Genomic DNA, 9,682 nt, shown 5'->3' with positions numbered 1-9,682 from the left:
GGCATGTCCTCTGTTAGCAAGGCTGGCCCCCGCCCCCGACCCCTCGTGTCATACCACAGCTCTGCGGCTTTTTCTGCTGGAGGAGAGGATTGGGAAGGAGAGGAAGGTGGATGACATTAATGGGTGCCCCTTTCCCAAAACATAGGCAGCAAAGCCATCATTCTCGGGCCCGGAATGGCTGGCTTGGTGGATCTTTACCATTCTTATTGAATGTCATCCCACTGAATGGTTATTAGTGGGTCCAAGAACCCATCACTATTGCCCCCTTAACTGCCCCATCACCCACCAAGCTGAGCCTCTGGCAGCCAAGTTGGTGCTATCGAACCTCCTCTTCCTAACAGTGGGGATTGGAAGCGTCTGGAGGAGCCAATGTGAGCTGCTTTTCTAGAAGCTCTTAGTTGGGACAGAAGGTCCTAGTTCAGCCTGGGGTAGTCTCTCTACGGAAGAGGTGAAAAGCCTCTCAACCATAGCAGCTGGAGGGGGTCTGGCCCGTCATCCAGCCTCCTTTTCTTATTCTATGAATGAAAAAAAGTTGGAGTTCCCATTGTGGCTCAGCAATAATGATCCCGATTTGTATCCATGAGGATGCAGGTTTGATCCCTGGCCTCACTTGGTGGGTTGCTGTGAATTGTGGTGTAGGTCGCAGACAAGGCTTAGATCCCCTGTGGCTGTGGTATAGGCTGGCAGCTACAGCTCCAGTTTGCCCCCTTGCCTGGGAACCTCCATATGCTGTGGGTGGGGCCCTAAAGAGACAATACATACATACATAAAATTGAAGTCTGGCGATAACACTTGATAAACACTTGATAGGCCCAAGGCCTCATGGCTTTGGTGGCTGCTTTATGACAGGGCTGGGTCTGATGTCCGATGTTCACCCACTCGCTCTCGGCTAAGATGCAACGCCTCTACAGCTAGGCTCCTGTGAAACAAGCGTGCAGCGCGGACCCTGATGAAATCACAGTCTCCAGGCACCGCGTGGGGGCGTCGTGGACAGAGCGCGGACTTCGCTATCGGACTGAACCGGTTCAAATCCTCCTCTCACTCACGAGCGTTGAGACCTCAGACACCTTTCTCTCTACAACACAGGGACCATGGTACTGACTTTACAGCACAACCGTGAGGGTTTTCTAATGGAGCTGGGATCTATTTAGCCCATGAGCATTGCTCAGCAAAAGCAAGAAATCTCCTTGAACAAAATGAGCAATAGCTGCTCTGTGCTTGAATGCTGGAGCTGGTTTGGTTCTAGTTTGGGAATTATCGGGTGCCTTTGTGTTCAGAGCTGGGAGCAGAAGACAGGGGCTTCCTTTTGCCTGGTCTCCAGGCCCTGAGGGGGACGGCCCTGTGCAGAGCTCGGCTGTCACCCTGCAGCCCGTCATCATTCCTCTGAGGCCCCGGCAGCACAGACAGAGTGGGGGATGGGGCAGTGTGTAGCAACTAGAAGAAGCAGGTGCCTCTCTTACTCCGCTTCCAGGCTTCGGAAGTCCATTTAGCCTACAATCCAATTAAAGGCCTGCTCTTCGACCCCACCCCAGGCCGGCAGGAAGCCCGCTGGGTAAGGTCACAGGGATGCACAAGTGGATAGAGATTCTTTTGGCCTGAGCACTTCCAAGGTCACTGGCATTGGCCTGGTGGCCCCTGAGACAATGAGCCTTTGAGAGGCTTCTGGAGCTTGGCTACAGGGGACAGTGGCTTGTGCCAGGTCTGCCTCGTGACCTCGTAGAATGAATTTTGCCAGCTGCCTTGAGAGAGCGCTTCTTCTGGTAGGTGTCTTTCATGCCCTGAATCACCACATCTGAGCTCACTTCCCAGCCATTCACCTGTTCCCAGGACAAATCCCTATGGAGCAGCCATCTTTCCAGGGCCCGAGAGGATCCTGCCTTTCTCTGTCTCCCCTCATACCCCCATCTCTTTGAGTCTCACACCTCCTTCAAGGACCACCCGGCACCTGTCCTGCTTCATGAGGCTTCCATATGGGGGGACAGGCCCACTCACTGTGTCCCTAGAGGGGTGACCTTGTATCGCTCTGCAAATTACTGTGCTTCAGATTCAAATCCTTTCCACAGACACAGATATTGCCAGCCCCTCACCTCAAAGAGTTGACAGCCTGGTTGAAAATGTGTCTTAACTTCAACGGGCCTGTCATTTCCTTGAAGGCAGGGGCCTCTTCTCATCTTTTCAGCCCCCAGCAGTGCTCTATCTGGGAGCTGACAGTGATGGCATCGAAGAGTGGCATTTCAAAGTAACCCCCCCGCCCCCCCCCAAAAAACCTGGGAGCTCCTGTTGTGGCCCAGCAAGTTAAGAACCAGACTAGTAGCCATGAGGACGTGGGTTTGATCCCTGGCCTCCCTCAGAGGGTTAAGAATCCGGCGTTGCTGTGAGCTGTGGTGTGGGTCGAAGATGTGGCTTAGATCTGGCATTGCTGTGGCTGTGGTGTAGACAGGTAGCTGCAGCTCCAATTTGACCCCTAGCCTGGGAACTTCCATATGCCGCACATGTGGCCCTAAAAAGAAAAACCAACCAGCAAACAAAACCCCAAACCCAAAGAACATTTATTATCTCAGAACGTGGAGCCTTGAGGAGGGACGGCTCTGGGGACTGGGCGATCAGGTGGCTCTTGCTCTGTCATTAATTTCAAAACTTAGGGGTGATGACGGAAAGATGTTATCAGAATCTGGGTTCTTGTTCACGGCAGTCAAAGAATGAACTCCGCGAACACACAGGCAGCAAGCAAGCAAAGTCTTTATTACAGGAAAGCAAAGAGCTCCCAGGGCTGCTGGGAGGGGGAGAAGAGCCCCCTTCTTTATTGTCCTATAGGGATTTTTATCTCTTAAAGGTGGGGGGAGGTACCAACGTGGGGTCCAGAAAAATGTGATTTTCTCCCATTGGCCCTGCCCAGTTACCTCCATCAGTCCTGGTCCAATAGGGGTTCTAGGCGTGGAAATGTCCCGTGGAAGTTTTATGGTTTCTTTGTCCTTTTCTTTCCTTAGACTAAGTCACCATTCCTCTCATTCCTTTTCTATCAGTTGAGGAGTGGGCTGGAGAGTTGTATTCCTATAGTAAACAAGGCCTGTGGGGAAGGCACATTTCCTATAATAAAACAAGTCCAGTGGGGGTGTTACTCCCTGGAGCCCTTAAGCCACAAAAGTTAATCAATATCCATATCAAAGACTGTATCCAGCCCATGTTCCTACACTGACTCCCCCGAGTTAATATCTTGCCTCCGGGGTTGAAAGAACAGACATTATTTTTGGGTTCTAGTTTTGGTGACCTGTTCAGCAGGTCAGCAGTTTAGGCTGGGCTTAGCCAAGGTGCAAGATGCCCTCCTGTGCTGGGAAGATGCGGAGTGGAGGTGGAGTGGGGCGGGCATCACCATCCTGCTGACCTCAGGCGTGTGGGATTCCCACACCCCATGTCTCCTGGCCATGCTGGCTCCCTTGACCCTCTCCAGGAGCCAGAGAAGCCCTCCCTCAGGCTGCTGGGACAGGTGGGAAGGAAGCGCATCTCTTTCATTCGTGGAAATACCTGCATCAAATATTCAGGGCTGCCAGGAAATCATCAAGGGGAGACACTGGATCAAGTAGAGAGAGGCAGGAGGAAAAGCTTTGCCCACCAGCCTCCATCCCTCCAGGCTTCCGTCAGTGCCCACCTCCCACCTCTGCTCTCTTGAGCACCTGTCGCGTTGATAGGGATTGAGTAGGATGTTACACAGGTAGTCACGGAAGCAGGTAGAGAGGGAAACCTAGGGAATTTGGGGAGACCACTGTAAGTTAATAATTGAATAATCGCTCAAGAAAGCCATCAGGAGTTCCCGCTGTGGAGCAGTGGTTAACGAATCCGACTAGGAACCATGAGGTTTCGGGTTTGGTCCCTGCCCTTGCTCAGTGGGTTAACGATCCGGTGTTGCCGTGGGCTGTGGTGTAGGTTGCAGACGCGGCTCGGATCCCACGTTGATGTGGCTCTGGCGTAGGCTGGTGGCTACAGCTCCTATTCGACCCCTAGCCTGGGAACCTCCAAGTGCCGCAGGAGCGGCCCAAGAAATAGCAAAAAGACAAAAAAAAAAAAAAAAAGAAAGCCATCAGAACGAAGCAGGCTTACTGCAAATAAAAGCATGAGATATGCATGAGATATGCCTCAGGTCATTACCCTTCGGACCCAGGGCAGGCGTTTAAGGACTGCCCTTCTGCTGATTTGAATAACCACCTTGACAGTCCTAGTCTGCCCTTATAGGGTCAAAAACTCTCTTACCAGATACGAAGGAGGAGCTTCTACTGGAAGAAAGAGAAAGAGGTGGTCTTTTCACACCCCCACCCCCCTCGGATTATAAAAGTGTAGCCCACCTGATCTCCGGGGGCAGAGCCTCCTCGCTTGCCTGCTTGCCTCTCTCACCAGTGTCTTATCTCAATAAATCTATTTCTTGCTGATCCCTTTGTCTCTCAGTGAATTCCTTCTGCACTAAGGCACTAAAACCTCAACCTCAATAAGTCCAGACAGCGGGTGAGTGATTCTAATGTGAAAACCGTGGGTTTAAGGCCCAGCATGGCTTTTGGCTGGGTTTGAGTCCCAGAATGTGTGTTCAGGTCCCAGTCTGGGTTCTGGGTAGGGTCAGGTCATAAGTGTTGTCAGTTTCAGCATCACAGCATCCGCGAGCGTGTGAGAGGCTGTAGGAATTATTAAGGGCGCTGTCGGTGGAGGCAGAATCCGAGGACAGGAAAAGGACTTCCCTTGACCTCTGACTGTTTTGCAGTCTAAATGAACCGTGATTCAATGATCCAGGTGACTTGGTCACCTCTGGAAAGGGGGAACTTTTTTTTTTAAATCAATTTGCTATTAGCCTGGCTGACTTTGAAGGGTCTCACCTCTCTGTTGTCCTCGGTTTCTGAGAAGGGATGTTGTTACTGAGAGAAATAACCAAATGAGGTGAATTGCACACAGAATGTCAGGTCATAGGTAAGAGCGCATGACTCCTTTTACTAAATGTTCACATATTTAAAAGAAGCATCAACGATGTTTTGGAAACTTGCTAATTCCTTTGTCTCCGATCTGCACGTGGACATAGCTCACATCCAGCTCAGACGGTGTAAAAGACTGTGTCTTTATAGAGTGGAAAATGTCCAGGTGTCCAGTTAATTTCATGGATGGAGTTGACTTCCATTAATGCTTTGCAGAGTGTGTGATGTGGAGGGGCTCACTCAAGTGAGCCCCAAACTTACTTTCTGATCTCGATCGTTGCTGGGAAATTAGAGAAAAATGGTAGTATTGAGGGGATTTCCTCCACTCACTTCAAACAAAGCTCTGTTTGTGTGCTTTTCCTGTGCTTGGCTTCAAATCAGAGCTATTTGTGGGAAGTTCAGCTTTCTATGAGTTATTTTAGCTCAACTGGTAGTGAACCCAAGCCCGGTAAAAGAATTCTGTCTGCAATAGCAGACGAGAATTTAGAATTCCGAGTATAGACTCGAAGGGAATACGGCGCAGTGGCATACTCCTGGTGGTGTCTTGGTTTCCCGGTTCTATCCATCTAGCTGTGTAATTTTGGGGTAATTACATAAACTTGAGGAGCCTCAGGTTCCTCATTTGTGAAACAGAAAATTAGGTCTGTCTCAAAAGACGAGTGGGCTTATTCAGGAAATAATGTATTTAACTTGACGTGGTAAGTGATGAGTAAAATGTAGGTATTATTTTAGCAAGGCTAGAACTTAGGTGTTGGTGGTTCTATAATTAATTGTGTCCAGTTAGCTTTCTTTTGGTTACAAGAGACTAAAAATCTGGCTAAAATCCCACTTAATCAAAAAAGGAACTCTACTAAACCTTCGTCTAAAATTGGCCTTCAAGGAGTTCCCATCCTGGTGCAGTGGTTAGCGAATCCGACTAGGAACCATGAGGTTGCAGGTTCGATCCATGGCCTTGCTCAGTGGGTTAATGATCCGGCATTGCCGGGAGCTGTGGTGTAGGTTGCAGACACGACTCGGATCCCGCGTTGCTGTGGCTCTGACGTAGGCCGGTGGCTACAGCTTGGTCGGACCCCTAGCCTGGGAACCTCCATATGCCGCAGGTGCGGCCCTAGAAAAGGCAAAAAGACAAAAAATAAATAAATAAAAAAATAAAATTGGGCTTCAAGAAGTTCCTGTTGTGGCACAGCAGAAACAAATCCAGCTGGTATTCATGAGGATGTGAGTTCAATTCCTGGCCTTGCTCAGTGAGTGGGGATCTGGTGTTGCCATAAGCGGTGGTGTAGGTCACAGACATGGCTTGGATCCAGTGCTGCGGGGGCTGTGGCGCAGGCTACCAGCTGTAGCTCCAATTTGACCCCTAACCTGGGAACTTTCATATGCTGCAAGTGTGGCCCTAAAAAGAAAAAAAAAAAGATAGTAATAATAAAAAAATAAAAATAAAATTGGGCTTCAGGGATTTCCCTGGTGGCTTGGTGAGTTAAGGATCCAGTGTTGTCACTGCAGTGGCTCTGGTGGCTGCTGTGGTGTGGGTTCCATCCCTGGAGGGGAAACTTTCTTGTGCTGCAGGTGCAGCCAATAAATAAATGTTTAAAATTGGGCTTCGACTGACAGAGATACCACAGAGGAGGCCAAAGCTTGGAAGATTTAGGGGTTGAATGACGCCTTAGCAGGGCCACCAAAGTTAGCAAATAAAAGCATAGAAAGCCCAGATAATTTAATAAATAGCTCCAACTCTTGAATTTTTTAATTTATTGGAAAAAGCTGAATATGAGACATTTAGGCTGTCCTAAGAAGGCCAATGCAGGAATCGAGACAAAATCATTAAATACAGGACATATCCTATATATACAGGATGCCTGGTAACCCTCCTCTTTATTTTTTATTTTATTTTATTTTTTCGTCTTTTTGCCTTTTCTAGGGCCACTCCCATGGCATATGGAGGTTCCCAGGCTAGGGGTCTAATCAGAGCAGTAGCCACCAGCCTACACCACAGCCACAGCAACGCAGGATCTGAGCCGCTTCTGCAAACTAGACCACAGCTCACGGCAACGCCAGATCCTTAACCCACTGAGCAAGGCCAGGGATGGAACCTGTGACCTCATTCCTAGTTGGATTCGTTAACTACTGTGCCACCAAGGGAACTCCAACCCTCCTCTTTAGATTTAGGTTATTTCTACCCCTGAAATTCTACCCTTACCTATAAATGGTGTTTTCAGCTAGTGCTATTAGACTCAATTTCATTCTCATATCAATTAAATTAACCACTGCCTGTGCTGGAAAATTCAAGCTAAGTCTAAGGTCCATAATATATTACTTGAAAATAATAAAATCCTTTTTTAAAATCGGCCTTCAGGTATAGCATGATCCAGGAAGTAAATTTTTTCATCTCTCTCTATTTTTTTTTTTTTTTGTCTTTTTGCCATTTCTAGGGCAGCTTCTGTGGCATATGGAGGTTGCCACCTAGGGGTCGAATCAGGACTGAAGCCACCGGCCTACTCCAGAGCCACAGCAACGCGGGATCCGAGCCTCGTCTGCTACCTACACCACAGCTCACAGCAACGCCGGATCCTTAACCCACTGAGCAAGGCCAGGGATCGAACCTGAAACCTCATGGTTCCTAGTCAGATTCGTTAACCACTGAGCCACGACGGGAGCTCCTATAGTTCCCTATATTATACAGTAGGTCCTTGTTGTTTATCTATTTTGTTTATTTTTTGGCCCCGCCCACAGCTTGTGGAAGTTCCCTGGCCAGGGATCAAACCCACACCACAGCAGTGACTGAAGCTGCTGCAGTGACAACACCAGATCTTTAACCTGGTGCACCACAAGGGAGTTCCTCTATTTTATGTATAGTAGTGTGTATCTGTTAATCCCAAACTCCTATTTTATCCCTCCCCCCTTTCCCCTTCGATAACCATAAATTTGTTTTCTATGTCCGTGAGTCTGTTTCTGTTTTATAAATAAGTTCATTTGTATCGTATTTTAGATTCCACATATATGTGATATCATATATTTGTCTTTGACTTCACTTAATATAATAATTTCTAGGCTGTTGCTGCAAATGGCATTAATCATTCATTTTTTATGGCTAAGTCGTATTTCTCTGTGTATATGTACCACACATTCTTTGTCCACTCCTCTGCTGATGGACATTTAGGTTGCTTCCATGTCTTGGCTGTTGCATATAGTGCTGCAGTGAACACTGGGGACCCTGTATCTTTTTGACTTCGATTAACTTCTCCTCTTTTGACTGAGTGGCAGAGGGGTAGGTGTTTGGCTTTGTTAGATGGAGCAGGAGACCTGAAAAAGTGTGAAAACTGCAGCCCTGGTCCCTTCTTGAAGGACCTTACAGGTAGGTTATGGGGACATGCCACCACATCTGTGTGGATGAGCAGGGGCTTGGCTTTCCTAGCCCAGGGCACCGTAGAGGCAGACCTTGAACTTTGGGCTCCAAATCTCACATACTTTCCAATAAAAACAATGATGCTTACTGCCACGTGGAACAGGCCATGAAGGCTGAAGGAAATCAGGGAAGAGAAAAATCAGTCATGTTGATGTGGCCAGAGAGGTTTACAGGGGCCCTGGAGCTGGACCTAGAGGAGTCGGGGGACTGTGGAAGGTGGGGGAGAGGCAGGAGCTTCTGGTGGGCGGATGAACTCTGTCACGGAGGGAGGGTACGCCCGATACACCGAGGGTTGAGATGGACTCTGGGGCCCAGGCAGACGGGGGAGGCACCAGAGAGAAGGGAACCCCGCTGGTCAGTTGTATGAAGCTTCACTTTGCTGGGCCTGGAGATTGAGCTTGGACTTGATTCTTGGGGGACAAAGGGGCCATTAAAGGTAACCATATCTAAAGGACCAGGGATATAAAAGCAGCTTCTGCAGGAGCCACTTCAGGGCCTGAGCAGCTGCTGATGGGTTGCGGGGACCCTCATGGGGCCTGTAAGGAGAGAGGGTCTGGGTTGGGGAAACCAGGGAGCCCAGGAATGGGGCCAGATGGGGGCCACTATGCAAAGGAGCCAAAGAAGGAGGCCCGGTCCTTCCCAGGCGTCTCGGGCCCCCTCCTGAGGCAGCCCAGCCTCTCATCGCTAACCCACCTTTTCTTCTGATTCATCCGTGGCAGGGGAGAAGGGAAGAGGCTGGAGCCGAGGTCCAAGCCTGGAGACCTACACTCGCCTTTCTGATAGTGGCTGGACAAGGAGAGCCTGGACCCTTGACTTCCACAGATGAGACCCGCTCCTTGGGCCAACCGGCCTGCCCCCTCTCCAGTGGTCTCCCACGTGCCAGGACCAGGCTGGAAAAAGCTGGGACAGGACCCACTGGCCTTCAAAGATGGGGTCCAGGATGTTGGGGTGAGGCTGGGGGCAGAGAGGCGGAAGCTGATGGTGCGGATAAAAGATACCAGGGGTCAAAGGATGCAGGCCAGTGCATGGCCATCCTGCAGGCCCATCCAGGAAAAGGATGGCTGTGGAGTGCAAACAAATAAATTCATGAGGAGTCTTGGAGGCGCTGTGTTTCGCTGTGTGGAACCACCATGAAGTTAAGCAGGCATGGCAATTAGTTGTAACAAAGGCAGGCAGGTATCGAAGGTGCCAGGGCACCCAGCCCGCTTCCCGGGTGCCAGCCACAGTTCATCAGATAAGGTACTTGATTACCCACTGTGATGACCCCACCCTGGAAAGGGATGTGTTTTCAGGAGGTAAGATGTGTTGCCTGTGGTCCAGGAATGGTCTG

General features: G+C 49.6%; 1 protein-coding gene across 3 annotated transcripts in view; it reads left to right on the top strand.

The window, feature by feature from the left end:
- KCNA6 (potassium voltage-gated channel subfamily A member 6) overlaps nt 1-9,453 on the top strand; it is a 33,931-nt gene extending 24,478 nt beyond the window's left edge. The window contains exons 2-3 of one of the 3 annotated variants that reach the window (XM_084956924.1): nt 895-1,094; nt 9,072-9,453. The gene's annotated coding sequence lies outside the window, so the exon portion shown is untranslated. Of the gene's footprint in view, nt 1-894; nt 1,095-4,248; nt 4,424-9,071 lie in introns of those variants that run through there. The other 2 variants (XM_021092438.2, XM_084956925.1) reach the window with 2 other exon arrangements.
- Nucleotides 9,454-9,682: the final 229 nt, after the last annotated feature.

Source organism: Sus scrofa, chromosome 5, assembly GCF_054392235.1.
Source record: "Sus scrofa isolate SSC_HxYL_T2T_F1_AM1 chromosome 5, Sscrofa_HxYL_maternal_Yorkshire_Landrace_v2.0, whole genome shotgun sequence".
In the NCBI taxonomy this organism is placed as follows: Eukaryota; Metazoa; Chordata; class Mammalia; order Artiodactyla; family Suidae; genus Sus; species Sus scrofa.
This window is presented reverse-complemented; position numbering and strand designations above follow the sequence as displayed.